The 24,098-nt window shown below is 43.9% G+C and overlaps 1 protein-coding gene across 1 annotated transcript in view; it reads right to left on the bottom strand.

Moving 5' to 3' along the window:
* Nucleotides 1-11,574, bottom strand: part of LOC134575503 (membrane-spanning 4-domains subfamily A member 4D-like) — an 89,345-nt gene extending 77,771 nt beyond the window's left edge. The window contains exon 1 of the mRNA XM_063434813.1: nucleotides 11,556-11,574. The gene's annotated coding sequence lies outside the window, so the exon portion shown is untranslated. The remainder of the gene's footprint in view (nucleotides 1-11,555) is intronic.
* Nucleotides 11,575-24,098: the final 12,524 nt, after the last annotated feature.

The following is a 24,098-nucleotide window of genomic DNA, read 5'->3' as shown; positions in this document are numbered from 1 at the left end:
AGAAGAGAGTACCACTTACGTTTAATAACAGCCCAATGACTCGGGAACACAGGGGAGACTACTACTGCGTCTACAACTGAACGTAGAAAGGTACCATTTGCAGCCTTCACGCATTTCCAGGAGGCAGAAGGGGAAATAGATGGTTACCTCACCGACTTTGAGAGACAATGTGTGTTACATAAGGTACCCCCAAGGAATGGGTCACCATTTTGTCGGGCAAATTGTCCACAAGAGCAGCGGAGGCTTTTCGAGCCATACCAGACAAGGAAATTCAACACTATCACTCCGTTAAAGAGGCCCTGCTCACCCGCTATGCCGTCACTCCTAAGGCATATCATCGGAGGTTCCGTGAATCCAAAAAGAGAGGAGGAGATTCATACATGGAGTGGGCCTGCAGTCTACATCAAACTGCCTCACATTGGGTTGCTGGGTGTCAAGCTGTATTGGGAGAAGAGGTACTACAACTATTTCTACTGGAAATCTTTTTAAACTCCCTGCAACCCGAACTACATGAGTGGATACGTGACCGAGAACCCCTCTCTTTGGCCGAAGCTGCCCACTTGGTGGATGAGTACGCTGATACCAGGCGAACGAAGCAGTCTACTATGAGACCCCCTCCATGCCATGAGTTTCAGGCACCTGTTCCCCTAGGTCCCTCTCGCTATCAAGGGCCACCAGTTTCCTCAGGCCCATCTTGCTACCAGGGGCCACCTAGATATCCCCAGGACCAATCCAATGTTAAGTGTCAACAGTGAGGGCATGTTGTTGCTATTTGCCCTTTGGGACCTCCCAACCCATCCAGGGGGCGACCCTTACCACAACCTGCACCACAGCATACCCCAGCTGCTCACTACTGTTTGGAGACGGAGGCCAATTTTGAGGAGTATTTGGGGGTCCTGTACGAAGCTGACCCAATACAAGCTGCTTCCCCAGATAACTGTCAGCACCACAGGCACGAGGTACGAGTAGATGGGCAAACAGCCCAAGGATTACGGGACACCGGAGCTACCTTACCTTTGGTCCAGCGACACTTAGTCAACGCAAAGGCACACACTGGACACACAGTTGCTGTGCGAGTGGTCGGGGGAGCTGTGTTTCGCCTCCCCACAGTCCGCGTTCACCTGAATTGGGGTGCAGGATCTGGCCTGGTGAATGTAGGGATTATGGATAATATGCCTGCTGAAATATTGTTGGGAAATGATTTGGGACCTTTAACCTCTGCATATGTCCCCACTACACCTGCTACTGCCTACACAGTTACCACTCGCCTTCAAGCCAGAACCAGCTCACCAGCCCGGGAGACCCAGGTAAGAATTAATGAGAACCCGACTACGACAGTAGACAGAGACCCCTTAGCCTGGGACACCCCAGAGGAGTTTGGGAGGGAAACCAGGAGAGACCCGTCCCTACACAATAGCGTACATACCGCATTCGCAGGAGTCGCAGCTGCGACCGGGCCCGGCCCACCAGGGGGCCCGGCCGCCCTGCGACCAGGTATGTACACCAGTTTGCCAACATCTTCTCCTGGGGGGCCCAGGAGCTGGCCACCTCAGGGCCCTCCAGGCTGACAGTGGTGTCACTGGCTGCGCGAGGGAGCAATCTCCCCTGAGCGCTCTCTGCCCAGCTCAGGGCCCCCCAGGCTGACAGTGGTGTCACCGGCTGCGCGAGGGAGCAATCTCCCCTGAGCGCTCTCTGCCCATATCGTCAGAGGTTCCGTCAATCCAAAAAGAGAGGAGGAGATTCATACATGGTGTGGGCCTGCAGTCTACATCAAACTGCCTCACATTGGGTTGCTGGGTGTCAAGCTGTATTGGGAGAAGAGGTACTACAACTATTTCTACTGGAAAACTTTTTAAACTCCCTGCAACCCGAACTACATGAGTGGATACGTGACCGAGGACCCCTCTCTTTGGCCGAAGCTGCCCACTTGGTGGATGAGTACGCTGATACCAGGCGAACGGAGCAGTCTACTATGAGACCCCCTCCATGCCATGAGTATGTACACCATTTTGCCAACATCTTCTCCTGGGGGGCCCAGGAGCTGGCCACCTCAGGGCCCCCCAGGCTGACAGTGGTGTCACTGGCTGCGCGAGGGAGCAATCCCCCCTGAGCGCTCTCTGCCCAGCTCCCTCGTGCGCACCACACTGATGCCGGAGCAGGAACATGACGTCACTCCGGCTCCGGCATCAGTAAGTGGTGCATGAGGGAGCTGAACAGGGGGATCAGTGCTCCCTCGCCGCCTGCAGGACCGGCCATGCAGCAGCCCCATTGGACCCCAGGGAATCCCCTCAGCACTCCCAAAGGTAGGGAGGCTGGGGGATTAAATCTAAAAAATATATATATGAGTGTGTGTGTATATGTGTGTTAGAGTGTGTGTGTTAATTTTTGTATGTCAGTGTGTGTGTGTCTTACTGAGTGTGTTAATTGTGTGTGTCTGCTATTCAGTGTGTGTCTGCTAGTGTGTCAGTGAGTGTGTTCGTTTGTGTGTGTGTTACTGTGTGTGTTAGTTGTGTGTTACTTTTTGTGTGTCTGTTATTGAGTGTGTGTCTGCTAGTGAGGGTCAGAGTGTGTGTGTTACTGTGTGTTAGCTGTGTGTTAGTTTGTGTGTGTCTGTTATTGAGTGTGTGTCTGCTAGTGAGGGTCAGTGTGTCTGTTACTGAGTGTGTGTCTGTCAGTAAATGTGTGTGTCTGTTAGCTAGTGTGTATGCGTCTGTTCGTGAGAGTGTGTGTGTGGTCAAAACAATTACTCAATGCTTTCCTATGGACGTCCAGCGTCTTCTCACTGTGATTTTCACAGTGAGAATCACGGAAGTGCCTCTAGCGGCTGTCAGTAGGACAGCTACTAGAGGCTGGATTAATCCTCAGTGAAACATAGCAGTTTCTCTGAAACTATGTTTTCAGCTGCAGGGTTAAACCTAGAGGGACCTGGCACCCAGACCACTTCATTGAGCTGAAGTGATATGAGTGCCTATAGTGGTCCTTTACGTGTATGTATCTGCATGCAGTTGCGTACATACCGTGGTCGCAGCCGTGCGACCCCTGTGACTAGGTGCCCACCGCCATGTGTTGCGGCCCCGGCCCGCGCAGAGTAAGCGCAGGGGGGGCCCACGGATCAGTTTTCACCCCGGGGCCCCATGGATCGTGTGTACACCACTGTGCCTACATATATATAGAGAGAAAGCAGAGACAGAGCAAGCAGGACTAGAGAACAAGAGGTTTATATGGGAACAAGATAGTGTGTACAGATTGACCGAATCCCATAAAACAGGGCAAGCCCCATCTCAGAAACGCCAACTAGTGGATCCCAGAAAATACCAGTTGGAGCTTCTTCAAATTGTGAACGATATCCCTTTAGCAGGACACGTGGGAGTAAATCACACATCTCATCGTGTAACCCAGACCTTCTTCTGCCCGGGAGTCTCCAGGGATGTGCGACAATATTGCAGGACTTGCGACGTCTGTCAGCGGATGGGGAAAAGGTTGGATCACCCCAAGGCTCTACTGCTATCCATACCCATTATTGAAGAACCATTCGGCAGGATAGCTGTTGACCTGGTGGGATCCCTCTCTAAACCCAGTCCATCTGGTAAGAGATACATTCTCACTGTGATGGACTACGCTACCTGCTACCAGGAGGCTATTGCCCTGTCGAACATCCAGGCAGACACTGTTGCCAGTGCTTTGGTCCGGATCTTCGCCAGAGTAGGGTTTCCGAAAGAGATCCTTTCTGACCAGGGAACTCAATTTACAGCAGATCTTGCATAAGAAATATTTGGTGAGAGCACTCAATATATACAATTGTAGATTTTGTTGTTGTTCTCTTATAGGTTTTATTTCTCTGAGTTCTTTAGTACAGCTATTTCCCCATTTAACACTATATTTATTTCTCTTTCCCTTCTATTTTCCTCTTTTAGAAGGTTTTATATATAATATTTATATGCTCTTATGTTTAAAAGACTGTATCTATTAAGAACTGGCAAAGAATATATGACAAGGACTTTTAAAAATGGTGCCGAGAATATTTCCGGCAAATAGCGCCGGAATGACGTCATGACGTGCGGGACACGTCGGACAATTTTTGATGACGAAAGCGGAAGTAAAAGAACACAAACACAGCGGAAAAGAGCGCCAACGTACTCACATAAAAGGAAAATACTGGAGATGAACACACAGCACCACTTGAGAAAGGCTCTACTGCCGAAACGCGTCGTGGTATTACCTATGGACAATTTTTAACTTGTATTTGAATTTTAATATTTTTGAGTTTATATCAAATAAATAGTTTTATTTTGATCCTGCATCCTGGAATAATTGAAAGTTCACATCCAGGGATAACTCATCTATATTTTCTACATCTATACAAGACGTCCAGCCTAAAAGCTTTTCATCTCCAATACAAGCCCTTAGTCTGAGTCAGCTTTTATAAGTGACTCAGAAGCATGTGAGTTTAACCAGTTACCTATGGTTATTTTATCTATTTTTACAATATTACCCTATGTTCCTTTTCTCTTTTATGTCTTACTGTTTTAGATATATATCCAGGACGGCTCTGGTAATAAAGTTCCAATTGTATATATTGAGTGCTCTCACCAAATATTTCTTATGCACTTTAATTTTGTGTGGTTGAGTGATTCACACTAGGTGATAGCAGCACCAAATTTTACTGTTTTTCTCATACCCTACACTTTTTACAGCAGATCTTACCGATCAGCTATGGAAGATCTGCGGTATCAAGCCCCTACTCAGCTCACCCTACCACCCCCAGACTAACAGTCTCTGTGAATGTTTCAAATACACTCAAGCAAATGCTAAAGACCTTTACAGATGAATACAAAGACTGTGAGCGATTCCTACCGCATCTCTTTAACTATCGAGAGGTGCCACAGGAATCCACTGGGTTTTCCCCCTTTGAGTGGGAGAAGGGTCCGAGGGCCCCTTGAGCTCATTCAGGAGCACTGGCAGAAGGAAACGGAACACAAGGGGACCTCCATCGTATCATATGTATTGGAACTCCGGGACCACATGGGGCAGCTAGCTAAGATGGTAAAGGAGAACCTCCAGGCGGCCCAAGGGAGACAGAAAAGGTGGTACGATCAGGGTGCCCGACATCGTACGTTCCAGGTGGGACAAAAATTCCTAGTACTAAAACCTGTCAAGCAGGATAAACTACAGATGGCATGGCAAGGCCCTTACCGAGTGGTAGAACAATTATGCAACACCACCTATATCATTGCCAGTTGAACTGACGAAAGAATCCAGAAAGCCTTTCACGTCAATATGTTAAAGGAATATCAGGAGAGGCAGGAAGACATAGCCGCTGTATGTGTCCCAGCCACAGATGACCCTGACAGTCTACCCCTACCTGATTTATTACACAAGAATTTGCAAAGTGACCCCCTCAGTCAGGTGAAACTAGGAGACAGACTAACCCCTGAAGAGAGGAAGCAGATAACGCCAGTTATTAGAGGAGAAGCAATGGACCTTCTCCCAAGAACCCAGGTTTACTACCCTAGCTACTCATCAAGTAAAAACCCCAGGGCAACCCCCACTCAGACAGCCTCCCTACCGTATCCCTGAAGCAGTCAGAGAGGGAATGCGGGGGGAAATACGGAAATGCTAAGGTTAGGAGTTATTGAACCCTCAGACAGCCCCTGGGCCTCCACAATAGTTCTGGTACCCAAGAAGGATGGAATCACATGGTTCTGCATGGATTACGGATGACTAAATGACCGGAGAGTGACTGACGCGTACCCGATGCCCCGAGTAGATGATCTGCTAGACCGTATCACCAGAGGACGTTATCTGACCACCATGGGACCATGCTGGATCAGATTCGGGCCGCCGGCCTGACCTTGAAACCAGACAAATGTCACCTAGGGATGGTAGAGGTCCAGTACAAGGGCAATCGGGTGGGGTGTGGGAAACAGCGACCAGAGCCTGCTAAGATTGAAGCGGTCGCTAACTGGCCCACACCTCGCACCAAGACCATTCCTGGGGACCGCCAGGTACCTCAGACGGTTTGTACCTGATTATAGTGCTATTGCCAAACCCCTGACGGACCTGACCGAAATGAGCTTACCTAGGCAGGTCCTGTGGTCTCCCAACTGTAAAGGGGTTCGGGACTTTTATGGAAGTCTTATTTCTGACCGACCGCACACGAGGCTCCTGCTCAGAATAATTCCATAGATTTCAGGTTGTGCGGCCGCTCTCTTTCGGGAGCTTCAAATACAACAAAATATCACAAATAACTGTTCTTGAGAAAGCTAGTCGTGTGCCCTTCGTTCGGGAGTTTGGTTTCACCGAACGCCGCCTCCTTTAGATGACTTGGAACGAACACAGGTGATCCTTGAAGTCTCAGCGGTGTTCGGGCCGTTGAGTGAAAATAGTTCTATACACTCGACGACCAAACACCGCTGGACGTGGTCGACAAAACAAGATGGTCGCCGCCTCCTGTTTGTACATACGAACAACAGCCACCCAGTGAACCACTTAGAACATTCAAGTGTTATGGTTAGAGCAAGCGCTAGTAAGGTCAAGTGGGTCAATTAGTGGCACACGACTGCTCTGGGTGGTCCAAGTGTTCGGTACATTATTCGACATACGAACAAGCTGGGGCAAATCTGTTCGGTTAGATTCGTATACCGATTCAGACAAAGTAAAATTAAATTCCAGCAACAGAGCATCTGTTACACTGCTCCCCCATGTGGAAAACTCCGTCAGACCCAGCTTGACCTTTTTCGGGTCAACTTGGGGATGTCCGGATTTCTGCTACAAGCTGAGTTCTGTTGGTCAGGACAACCCGTTGGCTTTGCCGTTCTGCTTACCGGGCTGGTACTAGATGGTGAAGTTGTAGGGTTGTAGTGCCAGGCTCCACCGCAACAGCAACCATTGTCGCCCGCGACACGGTTAAGCCACATGAACGGGTTGTGGTCAGTTATAAGAGTAAATTCCCATCCGTAAATATAAGGGGTCAGTATTTCCAGCGCCCACACCAAGGCCAGACACTCCTTCTCCACTCTACTCCTAACTCTAACCCTACCCTAACCCTACTCCTAACCCAACCTTAACCCTAACCCTACCCCAACCTAAACCCTATCCCTTCTCCTAACCCTACTCATAACCAAACCCTAACCCTACTCCTAACCTAACACTGACCCTACCCTAACTCTAACCCTACCCGTAACCCTACTCCTTACCCTATCCAACCCTATCCAACTCCTACCCGTTTTCAGAAGTCCGAAGCACTTCGGCAATTCTGCACTTCTGCAATTCGGTTCGGCACTTCGGAAATTCGGCACTTTGGAAATTTGGCACTTCGTGCACTTCGGAAATTCGGAAATTCAGCACTTTGTCTCTGCCTGCAAGGGGAAAGCTAATTATGTCCATTGCCAGTATGTAGTGCTTTCTGATGACAGACATAATTTTTGCACAGAATTGACATTTGGCAATTCGGAACAGAGTACCAGACTGCCACGTCACGTGTATGGGTGTGTATCAAGCCACCCGCACAGAACTGCAAATATATCACTATGTGCAGCATTTCAAGCAGAAACACTGCACATATAGACTACTAGCACCATGACAACTTCTAAAAGCAGAAATTGCTGTAGTAGTTGGATAAGCTCTTTAATGTAGCAATAAAAATATTTATTGTTCTTAAAAGACAGAAAGAGCTATATTTTAATATACTACATATATAATAAATATAGGTGCACTTAAATAAAAACCCTTACATTTCGGTGGAGCAGACACATAGCACAAATTCTATTTTTTATTATTATTTTTTTGGCTCAGAAGTTAGATAATTGCTTCCGTCTTAAAGGGTTAATAATTGTACTGCCTCAACATATTCCACAACACTTCACAATTATAGAATAGAGATATTTGACAACAAGAAATTGACATACAAATATTAGCAGGGACAAAATCCACTTTAACGCTGCCGCAATTAGCCAGGAAATACACTTTCCCACTATTTTTATTGACTAAAATAAATATTTATTGATAAAAAAATTCAATAAAATTATCAGAATTTTTTTTTTAATTAACCTTTTGTTCAAACTCTTTGCCAATAACTGATATGTTATACCTGTGATAACTTTCATGATTCTTTATTTTGTAAAAGTGGGCAAGCAACGTATTACTTACATTAATCAGATTTTTAATAGATACTTTACATATGAAAATCATTTTAAAAAACATATTGATTAGCTTGGATTATAATCCAAACCCACGTTTTATTAAAAGATGGAAACCTATGATGTATCTATGACAATTATTTAAAGGGGCACTCCGGTCACCATAACTACTTCATCTAAATGCTGAAGAAGCCAGACACTCAGGTCCCCCAGGCAGAAGTGTGAAGTGCTGCCGGGCAGGGGCATCATATATTGGCTCAGAGAGAACAGGTAATGCTTTCAGCTAATCAGTGACTCCCCATTCATAAAACTCACTTGCAAAGAAACTTACGGTTTAACCCCCTAAGGTAAGAGTGCGCCCGGGGGCCTCCTGGCATCATAATAACTTAGTTTAGATGATGTTGTTATGGTGCCTAAGCTGTTCCTTTAAGCATATGCTTTTTTGGAGCTTGGCTGGTTTTTAGTGTTCAGTGTACAGTAAGTTATATCTTCCTATAATCTTTATGTGATACCACAAAATTATATAATTATGTATATTGAAATATTGGAAGAAATATGTTTTCTGACTCCCCCTTTTTGACAGATATCTTTATGCACTTTGGCAGGGTTATTCAGTAAAGTGAGAATTCAAAGTTAATGTCAAACTTAAATGAACACTGTAGCGTTAGGAATATAAACAAAGCATTCCAAATGCTACAGTACCCTGTAGCTGTTTAAGTGTCTAACCACTCTCCGAGTGCACGGAAAATGTAGATTTACTTACCTTTTCTCCATCACCACACATCAATCTAGAGGATCTCAGACATTCCAATACTTCCCCATAGGGAAGCATTAGGATGCTAGTGCGAATCGCATCACCCAAAACCCCATAGGAAAGCAATATGTAATGCTTTCCTATGGGGGAAGTCCTAATGTGATTGCGGAGATCTCCGTGCATGCGCAGTAGACTCCCAGCCAGCTGATGTCGGCAGAAGAGGAAAGGAGGCGGAGCCTGAACCAGTGCTGAGGGACCTGGATTTAGGTAAGTGATAAAGTAATTATCAACCCATTCATCACCACGGTGGGGGAAGGGCCGGTGGAGCGCAAGGGAGAGGGGCACCTTTAGGAAGCTGTAGTGCCAAGAAAACAACTTTGTTTTCCAAGCACTATAGTTTCCCTTTAAGTAGCAATATAGGAATTAGTAGATAACTGGGAGTTGTTTTTCTGTTCCCCTATTTCTCCGTTGCTCCCTGCCACATTACCTTTGCATGCTACTAGCCCAGACGATATATACACCCTTGGACTATATGAGCACTTTTCTAGTCTTAACAGCCATTAGTTGTTGATATTTCATCTCAAGCTATATGTTGTGAAATATTCAACTGCAGTAACTGTGCATTGTTACTAAAATTTTATATATAGATAGATGACTAATATGTAAAAGGCCCTTTGCAACTTTACATACTTTATCACCTATGGTTAATTAAAGTCTGTAATGTCTTTGGTAACAAGTAACGTTGTGTTACTGACAGTGTATTTCTAGCATACATATTAAGCTTTTGATTATACTTGGCAGAGAGATAGATCCCAACCAAAATCTAATCTTAATTCATGGCTCTATTGTGCAAAATATCTCTGATTAAATCAGATTCTAAACAACTCTGTACTGATAGTTTTGAGTCTTGGCACAAACATTGTTGTTTTTTTTAGATTGATACAGTGTGCAAACATATACTGAGTAAGAGAGTTACAGTTTATATTCCCCCTAGCCATTCTAGATCCATTGACTTACGAGGAATTCGATTTTGTTAATACTGACCTTTTTTTTTTTTTAGAATAAGTGTTGATTATTCTCCCCCTCCCCTCAACTGTGTGTCTCACTTTTAACACATTCACATTATCATCACTAGAATATTGGTGTTGGTTATTTGTCTTTCTCCTTTTTCCTTTTTTACTGATTGAGACTTTTAAAAAAATAATAATTAAGTGATATCTTACTATAGGTAAACAGTGAAGCCAAGCCCTCAGGTGGGGCTTGCATTTATAGGTAGTTATATTAACAAAGTTAATTGTGGAAAACAAATGGCCCATATCAATAGCAGAACAGATAAGTAAATCAATATTATGAAGGTGATGTATGTAACAGTGACGTGGACAATTTTGCAAAACCTAACTAACAAAAGAAACACAAATGGGCATACATCATTAAAGAGAAACTACAGGCTGTGAATACAAAATTGTATTCCTAGTACTATAGTACCCTCCCTCCAATCCCCCCACCTCTCTTCCCCCCGTGCACAGAGGGTTAGTTCACTTACCTAAATCCAGCGCTAATGTCCCTCACTGGGACAGGCTCCACCATGCCCCCCCCAACAGAGCATGGCATTGCTGACATAATGTGCATGCGCAGCTAACACCGCAATAGCATTAGGATAATATTATGGAATATTTTAAAAAGTAACAGAGGCTCTAGGAAAGCAAGAGATCTTCACTTAAGGAGGGAGGTAGCTTTCCTTTTCAGGCACCCTGCCTGCAAAGGAGAAGATTATTATGTATGTTGCCAGCGTGCTGTGCATGCTGACAACAGACATAAAATATGCACAGAACTGACATTAGCGTTCCGGGTTACCTAAGTCACATGTGTCAAAGGTGTTACTAGCCATAGGTACAAAAGTGCAGATTTACGTGTATGTGCAGCGTTTCAAGCAGAAATGCTGCACGTACAGACTCTTACCACCATGACCACTTATTATCACTGGTGGTTGAACTAATCCTAAATAATTAATAATAAAAGTAGTCTCTGTTAACCCTGAAAAGAACACTCCATGCACCATAACCATTACAGCCCCACTGTCTCCTACCACCATTCCATTTTAGAATGATTTGACAACTTATGTCCCGACGTATGCCAGTGCCTCAAACTCCTGTCACTGATCCTAGAAGTTTAGTAACCAGTATATGAGTGTGTTAGCTACAGGGGAAGACCAGATGAAGCATGGATGTCCAGTGTACTCAGGTAAGTTGTCAAACCATTATAAAATGGTTAGACAGATTACTCTGGAAGGGTGCCGGGGCTGTAGTGGTATAGTGCATATAGTGTTCCTTCAACTTGTATATAATTGATCATATTTGCAAAATGCACTGGATGGGATAACTATAAAAGAGATGTTTGTAAATATAAATACATAAATAAGTAAGGAGTAAAAATGTATTTGTGGATTTCTTGTGCCTTTGAGCCTAATTATGTTGGCTACCTATCAATAAGGAAAAATCTAAACATGATATATTAATAATGTTTAAAATAAATCTATTTCGTATGCAATACATTTGAACCCAAAAATAACGGTGGTATCTTTTTTTTTTGTAAAATATGTTTTACAATTCAATCTTTGCACAGCAAAACATATTTTGGTATTAAAGTAGAAAATACATACTTACTACAGGTAGCTGTAATCCTCTCTCGTTCGCTTACTCTTTCTTTTGCTCTCTCTTTCTCAATTCAATACTGTAAAGAATCAACTGCAATCGTGAGTGGATAACAAAGGAGTGTCGGTGTCTGTCTGGACTTTGCAACCAACTACTGCAATTTTGTATCACTGATTTAGCAATCAGTTTCTTCTACTTAAAGGAACACTAGAAGATAAGAAGGTAATGATTTGATTACTTTTCTTGGGTGGATGCCAGTGCACTTCTGGTACAATAACCACTAAAGAGGGACAAAGTAGTTATGGTGCCAGAAGTGCACTGGCATCCACCCAAGGTAAGTCATCAAATTATCTGATAATAGTTTGGAAATATACCTCTAGTGACTGTCTTCCTGAATGCCACTAGAGGCACTACCACTTTTAGAACTGAGTCAAACTCGGTTCTCACAACCAAACACCATTTGATCAGTGAAGCATGTTTTGTCCCCAATGCTCCTCTATAAGGAGCATTGGATTGAAGGAAAGAGAAGAGTTGGCACCACATATCGAGAGGATGCTCAAACGACTGCATGGACTGGGTAAGGGTGCTGAAAAAAAATGTGAGTAAACCTCTTTTTCCATTTTTTTATTAGATTTGGGGGGACCCTAAAGGAACACTTTAGTATCAGGGATAAAACATGTATCCCTGACACTATAGTCCTGAAGTGGCTGTTTAGGTGAGTTTACTCACCTTTTCATCCATGCTGCGTTGGTCTCGCTGCTGCTTGCCCCTTCTGGCTCCACTTCCATGGCATCAAGATCATCAATATTTTCTTTGCTCCACAACATTTACAATCCATGTCAATGTTTAATGTAATTGCCATCTTTTTGACATTCTATCACAAATTGCATTTATGATTTAAATTCAATTAATGCATGTTTCTCATTCACAAAATACCAATCACTAAAAGATATGGAGATGAAAGTGAAACAAAGAGAAATCTCCCATGTATTCTTCACCAAACACACCCCAAACAGAAAAACATATAAGTGTAGAATCCCACACAAATGCATATTCCTGACTCTATAGTGATAAAAACATTTTCCAGCCTCCCCACCCCTTTATTTTCCTAAATATAGTAAAATCTTACCTTTATTCCTGCTGCTGCTGGCTCTGCCACTGATCTGCCTCCTTGGCTCACATCATAAGGGGTCATTTGAGCAATTAACAATAACATTTCCCATAGGAAAGCATTGGATTGGCTGATATTGCCAAGGAGTCAGATCAGAGCCAGCACAAGCCAAACACAGTCCTGGTCAATCAGCATCTCCTCATAGAGATGAATTGAGTCAATGCATCTCTATGAGGGAAGTTCAGTGTCTCCATGCAGAGGGTGGAGACACTGAATGTAACTGCTGCACATTGTGCAGCACTGCCACAGGAAGTACCTCTAGCAGTCATCTGAGCAGGGACGTATTTGCCGCGAGGCAAACAAGGCATTTGCCTTGGGCGGCACTTTCCAGGGGGCGGCAAAAAACGCCTCCCCCAAATGCCCAGGCAAATACCTTGTTAGCCTGGTGGTGGCTAACTAGCAATCCAGGCGGGCAGACGAGGGAGCACTGATTTGTGAGCTCTCTGCTCCCTCACGCGCCGCAGAGTGATGCCGGGAGTCAGAATATGATGTAATATTCCAGCTCCCGGCATCAGTCTGCGGCGCGTGAGGGAGCTGAGCAGAGAGCTCACTAATCAGTGTTTCCTCGCCAGCGCTGCCTGCCTGTATTGTTAGTTAGCTGCACAACCGCGTGCATGCCTGCCTCCCTGCCTCCCTCTCTGCCTCCCACTGGACCCCAGGTAAATAAAAAAACACCCAGCACTCTCAAAGGTAGGGAGACTGGGCGGATTTAAACTAAAAAAGAAAAAGTAATTGGTTAATGTTTGGGGAGGGGAGGGGAGGGGAGGGGGGGGAGCTGTCAGTGTGTGTATGTCTGAGTGATTGTGTGTGTTTGGCTGTCAGTGTGTGTATATCAGTGTGTGCATGTTAATGTGTATGTCTGGCTGTCAGTGTGTGTATGTATGTCAGTGTGTATGTGAGTGATTGTGTGTGTATGTCTGTCAGTGTGTATCTGAGTAATTGTGTGTATGGCTGTCAGTGTGTGTATGTCTGTCAGTGTGTATGTGAGTGATTGTGTGTATATGTCTGTCAGTGTGTATCTGAGTGATTGTGTGTATGTCTGTCAGTATGTATGTCTGGCTGTCAGTGTGTGTATGTCTGTCAGTGTGTATGTGAGTGATTGTGCATGTATGTCTGTCAGTGTGTATCTGATTGTGTGTGTATGTCTGTCAGTGTGTCTGTCACTGTGTGGCTGTCTGTCAGTGAGTGAGTGTGTGTGTGTCTGTCAGTGAATATTATTAATAGTGTTTGTTTCTGAGTGATTGCGTCTGTGAGGGTGCCTGTGTCTGAGTGATTGTGTGTGTGTGTGTGTCTGTCAGTGAATGTGTGTCTGAGTGATTGTGTGTGTCTGGCTGTCAGTGTGTGTATATCAGTGTGTGTATGTTAATGTGTATGTCTGGCTGTCAGTGTGTGTATGTATGTCAGTGTGTATGTGAGTGATTGTGTGTGTATGTCTGTCAGTGTGTATCTGAGTAATTGTGTGTATGGCTGTCAGTGTGTGTATGTCTGTCAGTGTGTATGTGAGTGATTGTGTGTATATGTCTGTCAGTGTGTATCTGAGTGATTGTGTGTATGTCTGTCAGTGTGTATGTCTGGCTGTCAGTGTGTGTATGTCTGTCAGTGTGTATGTGAGTGATTGTGCATGTATGTCTGTCAGTGTGTATCTGATTGTGTGTGTATGTCTGTCAGTGTGTCTGTCACTGTGTGGCTGTCTGTCAGTGAGTGAGTGTGTGTGTGTCTGTCAGTGAATATTATTAATAGTGTTTGTTTCTGAGTGATTGCGTCTGTGAGGGTGCCTGTGTCTGAGTGATTGTGTGTGTGTGTGTGTGTGTGTGTGTCAGTGAATGTGTGTCTGGCTGTCAGTGTGTGTATATCAGTGTGTGTATGTTAATGTGTATGTCTGGCTGTCAGTGTGTGTATGTATGTCAGTGTGTATGTGAGTGATTGTGTGTGTATGTCTGTCAGTGTGTATCTGAGTAATTGTGTGTATGGCTGTCAGTGTGTGTATGTCTGTCAGTGTGTATGTGAGTGATTGTGTGTATATGTCTGTCAGTGTGTATCTGAGTGATTGTGTGTATGTCTGTCAGTGTGTATGTCTGGCTGTCAGTGTGTGTATGTCTGTCAGTGTGTATCTGAGTGATTGTGCATGTATGTCTGTCAGTGTGTATCTGAGTGATTGTGTGTGTATGTCAGTCAGTGTGTCTGTCACTGTGTGGCTGTCTGTCAGTGAGTGAGTGTGTGTGTGTGTGTCTGTCAGTGAATATTATTAATAGTGTTTGTTTCTGAGTGATTGCGTCTGTGAGGGCGCCTGTGTCTGAGTGATTGTGTGTGTGTGTGTGTGTGTCTGTCAGTGAATGTGTGTCTGAGTGATTGTGTATGCCTGTCAGTGTGTGTGTCTGCGTCATTGTGTGTGTATGTCAGTGATTGTGTGTATGTGAGTGAGTCAGTGATTGTTTGTGTCAAATCAGTGTGTGCATGTCAGTGTATCTGAGAGTGTGTCTGTCAGTCAAAGTGTGTGTTAGTCATTTAACAGGAAGAGGTGTGGCATTGACAGGAAGGGGTGGGGCAAATGTAAATTAGGGGGTGCCCGAGTTCCGTCATGCCTAGGGCAGCACAGATACTAAATACATCACTGCATCTGAGGAGTGGCCAGTGGAGGTATCCCTAGGCTGTAATGTAAACACTGCATTTTTTTCTCAAAAGACAGTGTTAACTGCAAAAAAAGCCTGAAGGGAAAGATTATACTCACTAGAACAAACACAATACCCTGTAGTTCTGGTGACTATAGTGTCCCATTAACCCCTTAAGGACCCATGACATGTGTGACATGTCATGATTCCCTTTTATTCCAGATGTTTGGTCCTTAAGGGGTTAAGTAACATCTACTAGGCATAATAAGATACTCTGGCCACATAACTTCAATGACGATGATGGGGGGAGGAGCGATGACGTGACGCACGCACGCCACGCTTCGTGGGCTTGCTACCATGGTCGGTGTTTAATAGGAGACGGTGGAGAGCAAGGTCTGGCAGAGGAGAGTAAGGTGCATGGTGCTACCGTCCCCCAGACAGCTAGACTCTGAGTTCCAAAAATATCCAGACAGGGAAGAACGGCAAAAAGTACAAAGTGTGTTAGCACTAGGTATCAGAATCCTGGCCTCCCTCATAGACCAAAATATTGAATATACAAATACAAAAAATTATACCACACTCAATGTAAAGAAAAAAAATGCAGATTTATTAGCAGAACATTGCCAAACGCCTAAACAAGGTGTTAATATTTATGTATCAGGAGAGTGAAGATATAGAAACCCTAAAGTGACTAGGGTTCAGTGGCGTACACACAAGCCATGGGGCCCCGGTGCTAAACTGATCCATGGGCCCCGCCCCCCATGATCAGTCCCCTCCGATCCATGCCCCCCCGATCCGTGGGTCCCCCTCTGACACATACATACAGACATACATACAGACACACACACACACATACACACATACATACATACACATACACACAAACAGAGACACATTCACACAGACAGACACACACATACAGACAGACAGATACATAGAGGCAGACACCCACATACCCCCAACATACACACAGACACATACATACATACAGACACACATACACACAGACACACACATATATACAGACAGACACACACACCCGACAGACATACACACAGACACACACATACACACACACAGACACATGCATACACACACACACACAGACACATAAACACATACATACAGACACACACACACATACAGACACATACATACAGAGACACACACATACATACAGAAACACATCCACTTACATACAGAGACACACACATACACACACACATAGTCACATACATAGACACACACACACATACAGACACATACATACAGAGACACACACATACACACAGATAGACACACACACACATACAAACACGCATATATACAAAATGTTTAGGTCACCCTCCTGTTTCCTACCTTTTGCAGGAGGGTGACTTTCCCTGTGTTCCAGTGGGGGCTCAGTCTGATGGGAGTCAGAGTTCCCACTCTGACTCCCTCCCCTGCTTCCTCTTGCGTGGCTCTCTGATTGCTGGGAGGAGTGACCGGGGCCCGGTCATCGCTGCGGCGCTTTAACAGCGCGACCGGGCCCCCTGAAAATCCATCTCCATCGGGGGGCCCTAACAGCATGGGCCACCCGATGGGCTCGTTCATGTGCGGCCCCGTCGCAATATTTTGTGAGGCCGCAAAATATTGCGCCGGGTACCCCTGGATTGTTGGGCCCGGTCGCAGCTGTGATCCCTACACAATTAAAGTGCTAAACATGTGCATAAAGAATGGCACTAACCACTATATAAGTACTTCCCATTAACAACGATATAACACCGAGCGGTGGGGATGTCCTGATGAACTAAGTAGTCAAAGTTCATGTATAACTGAAAGTCCACAAGGACACCAGGAGCAAATGGGTACACCCATTAAAAAGTTCCTATATACTCCTATATACTCCGACATAAACTTACTATTTTTTATTTGCCTGACTTAACATTTAAATTGCTGAGTTTAAGGGGAATGTAAACAGCTGACAAACTATAAAAAAAAAGAGAAAGAGAGAGAGAGAAAAGATAAGAAACAGAAGGAGAAAGGAATGAAATAGAGAAAGAGAGAAGAGGTGGAAGAGAGTAATAAACCTGAATTATAGGACCCCTATAGGCACCCAGACCACTACAGCTCAACCCTGCAGCAGAGAAACTGCTATATTTACATTGCAGGGTTAATCCAGCCTCTAGTGGCTCTCTCCCTGACAACCACTAGAGGCCACTTCCGCGATTCTCAGTGTGAAAATCGCATTAAACTCAAGCAGCGTGAGTTCGGATCCCCATAGAAAAACATTGAGTAATGCTTTCCTATAGGCGGTTTGAATGGCACTGGCCGCGTATGCGCATTTGGCTCCACTCGAGAGTTGACATCGACAGGGGAGGAGAGGTCACCAGCGCCGAGAGAGCCCAGCGCTAGATTAAGGTAAGTAGCTGAAGGGCCACGAGGGAGGGGGGGACCTAATAACCCTATAGTGCCAGAAAAACGGGTTTGTTTTACTGGCACTATAGTGCTCTTTTAAGTACAATGGCAAAAAAGGGAAAATATTTATATATTTATTTATTTATTTATTTTTTATTTATAAATTCTTTATTTTTGGTGTGCATAAAGTGTTACAACATTGCTTGCACAGCCACAACAGCTCTCACAAGCGTACGTTTCATATAAAAAGGGACAAGTTTGTGGTCTGCGGGGTATCTGCACACAATTTTTTGTTATGAGCTTAATTGACAAGGTGTCTTCAACAAATTGAACGAGATTACAAATACTAGAAGGTTACATGCTTAGATATTAGTGTGGCATCAAGTTACGTCAGCGGTAGTAGATATACGAGTATTGTAACGTATGTAATCGCAGGATAAAAGGTACAATAACATGCTACTCGGCTGGTCATGTTGGTTGTGTTAACTCTATTAGGTACATTGTTAAGCTACTTATAGCAAGGATTATCATGGTGAAAACAGTAGGTCACGTATGTTTGGTAACTCCTAAAAATGTGTCGTCAGGTTAAATTAAGTGAGCAGCGTTTGCCTGTTCTGAGTAATCTGCTCTAGTGCACAGCTCTGGGAGACATTATAAAGGGATGCAATTGGCAGCATGCAATGTTAACTCTGATAGGGTACATTAGCTAACTATCTCTTAAATATGGTTAAATCTCTGCCATTCTCTACACCCGAGGGATTACTATATTTATTCTTGGAATGTGCATGTGAGAAGGAGTCAGTTAAGCGGTGCTTGGAGGCAGAAGGGCATTTATCACAAATAGGTTGCATCTGTATGAGTAATGCCTGTTAGGGTGTCAGTGAGTAGAGCTATTGTCAGTACAGTTGAAATGATTCCGTTTTAAGTCAGTCTGCAAGTGCTATGTTACGATTACACGTTCAGCATGCTCAAACTCTAAAAAAATAGCAAACATCCTAAACTGTGACCATGCTAAACTACAAGACATATAAACATATAGGTAAAACAGCTATTTTAAATGCTTCGTTTGGCTGGCTTACGAGAGTCTCGTAATATGGAGCTTGACGGCCCCTTATCAGCACTCAGCCGATTCCTGCGTTTAGTCTCTGCGCGACCCGTTCCGGTCGTTCTGCGATGGGGGCTTGGCATTTGCCCCGAGGACAACGGTGGGATAGCTGCCGCTGTAGGGCCCCGTCCTCCCTTCGTCTCAGAGAGGCTTTCCGCAGGTGTCCGTCACTGGCTTGAGTCTGGAGCGCCCGGATCGCCATCTGTGGGGATGCCTTGCGCTGATGGACGGTTCCCATTGCTGCTGTGTGGTGAGTGAGCTTGGTGGTCCCGCTGTGGTGCGTGCGAGACTGAGTTTCAGGGTTTTCTTCCTTTCCCGCCACTTAGTTTCCCGGCTCTGTTTTTGGCTGGAGGTCGGCCCGGAGGCCCGTGTTGCGTTGCTGCACAGGCGCCGCCGTGTAATCGGCCGAATCCATGCCGCTGCTGCTTTTATGGCTAGGTAAAAGGACTGGCCCTTGTTGTGGAGCTTCGTCCATAGGTTGTGGTACAGCCGGGCAAAAAACTCCTGGGTGTGCCTGGGTGGCTGAAGGAGAGTGCCTCGTGGCGTCGGGCGCGCCTGTGCCGCCATCTTGATAGCGTTTCCATTATCACTGTGAAGTGCAATTTTATTTGTTTGGTCAGACCGCTTTGTGGGGGTAACCGTCCCCAGCGAGGACCGGGATATCCCCCGCCGGTCCAGAGGGGGGGGTAGCAGAGCTGTAGTCCGCGCTTGTTTGTCGGGAATCGCGCCAGGGGATCGGCCGCCTCCCTCAGGCTTCAGTCTCCGCTCACATGTAGGCCGCGTGGCCGGACCATGTGCCCATTGTTTGCCGTGGTACATGACTGGTATCTGTATGCTCCCCGTGCAATCCTGCTTTGTTTGTGGGGCTTTGTGTGCCGCTATCGTGGATATTTTTGGCACTATTCGCTTTTGTTTATCCGCTGGTGCAGGAGCTCTTAGGGAACACGTCCGCCCATCTTGGCTGTCAGGCCCCGCCCCCCGGAAAATATATATTTATATATAAATATATATATATATATATATATATATTTTTTTTTTTTTAAACGTGTTAACTTATAAAGAAGGAAAGAAATAGAGAAAGATAAAGACATGATAACAAAAAAATATTCACGGTGGTGAATCCCCTTATATTCATATTATATCAGAAGATGAAGATGGAGAAGAAAAGATGGGGATTTAGAAAGAAAGAAGGAAAAGGGAAAATAAAGAGTGGAAACTCAATGAAAAGATAAACCCCATTAGTGGATAACTACATCCCCACCCTGAATTAAAGAAAGGAAAAGAAAGGGAAAAAAATGGGAAATAAGAGAAGGAAGGAGGAGAAAGGAAAAGGGAGGGGAGAAAAGGAAAAAGAAGGAACCAGAGAACCATAGATAAATCCAAGATTCCATATTATACAGCATACTAAAGTGCATATTGATATAGTTAACCACGGGGCTATTTGGTTATAAAAATAAAAATTCTATCACTGCTCAATGTAAATATTGATGTAACTGGAATAGAGAGAAGAAGTTAAAGAAAATATAACATACAACATAAAGGAGAAAAAGGTTAGAAGAAAAGAGAGGGCTTTTTTTGTTTTTTTTTTATTGGGAGACCATCTAAACTATAATGGCATTTAAAAGAAATGAGACTAAGAATCCTGCAAAAAGAGACAAAAATAATGATGCTAAAGAATAGAAAAGACTGTCATATTTTTTCCCACCTAGATAAGAGGTATAAATCAAGTAAGGCCCAGGAAAGGCAGATTCATATTCAAACAGAATTTTCCCAAGGAGAACTGGAAACAGATGGTCAAGTAATATTGGTTTGAAGCATTACAACAGAGTACCTCAATACGTGCCTGGAAAATCACTATGAGAAGATCAAGTTACAAATAACAACATCATCAGAAGTTGTAAAAAAAGATCTAGGACAAACTCCCTGGAAAAAAATGAAGAAAAAATGGAAGTTCCTATTTCAAAATAAAGAAATGGAAGATAAGATCCATACATTGGAAAAAAAGATGCAGACTTTAAAAATCAAACTAAGTGAATATGACAGATCACGTAGAAGAAATCTCTGATTAAGAGGAGTATCAAAAAAATGAGCACATACAAAATGGAAAAATATTTGGAAGAATTTTTTGTTTTCTTGGGCCTGCAACCAGATACAAACAACAACTTTATGGAAAGATTCCATAAGGTAAATAAGCCACCAAATATTGATGCGTCTCTTCCAAGAGACATAATAGCGTCTTTCAATTCCTTTAGATTTAAAGATCAAATAATGAAGTCAAATAATTTACAGGATAAAAAAGGTACGAAATATGAGAAAATTTGTCTGTTTCCAGATTTAAGAAAAAGGAAGAAAAAATCCCTAGAACAGGGATAGATTCAGTGTGTCCAGTTTATATCTCGAAAGGGGATAACCCTTATAATGTTTAACGAAAAAAGGAGAAAGTGTAGACTTCAGACAAAATGTCTCAGAGAACACTTGTGAGATATAGAACTGAATTGTCTGCCACTGAAGTATTGAAAATAAAAAATATATTTAATCGGTATACGGAACCATGAACAATATAAAACGAACAAACAAAAAAAGGTGAGTGAAAAATATAAATAAACCCACTCAAAAAACAGGGGGGAGGATAGATAAATAGCTCAGGGAGCAAGGGAGAGGCTTAAATGGACGGTATGTATAGTGCTTAAATAGGTGCACACAAACAGTGGCTATCTAGAAGCTAGCTCCTAAAACCCATATAGCATAGGGGACCCCGCCAAAAAAATACTGAGACCAAATGAATACTCAGTAGGGAGGTATATGCTAAAGGTAAGGAGACATACTCGTCACAGTTGAAACGGCTATACTGGAGGATACAGTGACTCAAAGATTACAAAGTAGCTAAATACTGTCTGTTAATAATGAGGTACATCCATAGTAGTGATAGTCGTTATGAGCAGAGCAAAAGCTCTTAAAATGCCTAAATAGATGCACACAAACGGTGGCTCTATAGAGGGTCCCTCTTCAACCCCATGTAGCACAGGAAACCCCCACCGTATGCTGAGATCGAATCAAACCTCTTTGGGGAGATGTAAACTACAGGTGGAGAGGCATCCCAATTCAGACGGCTACACTAGAGGATAAAGTTTACTCAGTATAACACAGTAGCTAAATGTAATCTACTAGTAATGAGGTGCATCCTCAGTAAGGATAGTCGATTAAATTAGTAAAAGCTCTCAATTCCCTACATAACGCTCCAATCAGGCTAACAATCTTCCCCCCTCAATAGCACACCCCAAACCATGTGAAGTGAATACAGTGCTGTGGAATTAAAAAGTCATAGTCTGCCTAACGCGTTTCGGCGCTATAAAGAGCGCCTTTCTCAAAGGCTATCAACGTGGAACTGTCCACGGACTAGTGTTAAATATGTTCTGCAGCCGGGTATTAGCCAATGAACGGTGAGTAGAGGCGGCGTTTATCTAAATGACGTGATCGTTTCTGATTGGTGAATGATCCGTCAATCTTGTATGAGTGCACCACTGACAAAAGGGGGGGAGGGTACAGAGGCGGAGCCAAGTGCCGATCAGGACCGCAAGTGTATTGCGTTGCCAAGGACACTGGCTACAATGTTAAACCCGATAACCAATTGTTCGTAAATGCCCAAAAGATGATCCTACGTAGGATCAATCTTAGATGTAATGCCCTCATGCTCCCCATGGTTCCCAGATGATTAGGGGGGTAGTGCAATAATACTGTATGCTTATTACTTAAAGAAATATTGTCAAATTCTTTCAAATGTGACCTGATTGTCCCCTATAAGTATTTAGGACCTGAGGGTAGGATTTGGACAGTGCAGTGATGCTACAACCTAAACAAGGATAAACGCTACAATGGCTGTCTATAGGTTCCTAAGGTAATTCAGAATTAAATAGTGATCAAATAATGGTGTTGATAATTGTATAAATTATAAGGTGACAAACAAAAATATATATAACCATAGGAAGGATTATCATGATGCAATAAAGGGGGTGAATGTGAATCCTTCGTTAAGGCCATTGGGGGATAGGGTGTTATACAATTATCAACACCAACATTAAGTAATAAGCATACAGTATTATTGCACTACCCCCCTAATCATCTGGGAACCATGGGGAGCATGAGGGCATTACATCTAAGATTGATCCTACGTAGGATCATCTTTTGGGCATTTACGAACAATTAGTTATCGGGTTTAACATTGTAGCCAGTGTCCTTGGCAACGCAATACACTTGCGGTCCTGATCGGCACTTGGCTCCGCCTCTGTACCCTCCCCCCCTTTTGTCAGTGGTGCACTCATACAAGATTGACGGATCATTCACCAATCAGAAACGATCACGTCATTTAGATAAACGCCGCCTCTACTCACCGTTCATTGGCTAATACCCGGCTGCAGAACATATTTAACACTAGTCCGTGGACAGTTCCACGTTGATAGCCTTTGAGAAAGGCGCTCTTTATAGCGCCGAAACGCGTTAGGCAGACTATGACTTTTTAATTCCACAGCACTGTATTCACTTCACATGGTTTGGGGTGTGCTATTGAGGGGGGAAGATTGTTAGCCTGATTGGAGCGTTATGTAGGGAATTGAGAGCTTTTACTAATTTAATCGACTATCCTTACTGAGGATGCACCTCATTACTAGTAGATTACATTTAGCTACTGTGTTATACTGAGTAAACTTTATCCTCTAGTGTAGCCGTCTGAATTGGGATGCCTCTCCACCTGTAGTTTACATCTCCCCAAAGAGGTTTGATTCGATCTCAGCATACGGTGGGGGTTTCCTGTGCTACATGGGGTTGAAGAGGGACCCTCTATAGAGCCACCGTTTGTGTGCATCTATTTAGGCATTTTAAGAGCTTTTGCTCTGCTCATAACGACTATCACTACTATGGATGTACCTCATTATTAACAGACAGTATTTAGCTACTTTGTAATCTTTGAGTCACTGTATCCTCCAGTATAGCCGTTTCAACTGTGACGAGTATGTCTCCTTACCTTTAGCATATACCTCCCTACTGAGTATTCATTTGGTCTCAGTATTTTTTTGGCGGGGTCCCCTATGCTATATGGGTTTTAGGAGCTAGCTTCTAGATAGCCACTGTTTGTGTGCACCTATTTAAGCACTATACATACCGTCCATTTAAGCCTCTCCCTTGCTCCCTGAGCTATTTATCTATCCTCCCCCCTGTTTTTTGAGTGGGTTTATTTATATTTTTCACTCACCTTTTTTTGTTTGTTCGTTTTATATTGT

This window comes from Pelobates fuscus, chromosome 10 (assembly GCF_036172605.1).
Source record: "Pelobates fuscus isolate aPelFus1 chromosome 10, aPelFus1.pri, whole genome shotgun sequence".
In the NCBI taxonomy this organism is placed as follows: Eukaryota; Metazoa; Chordata; class Amphibia; order Anura; family Pelobatidae; genus Pelobates; species Pelobates fuscus.
Note: the sequence above shows the minus strand (reverse complement) of the source record. Positions and strands in the feature narration are given on the sequence as shown.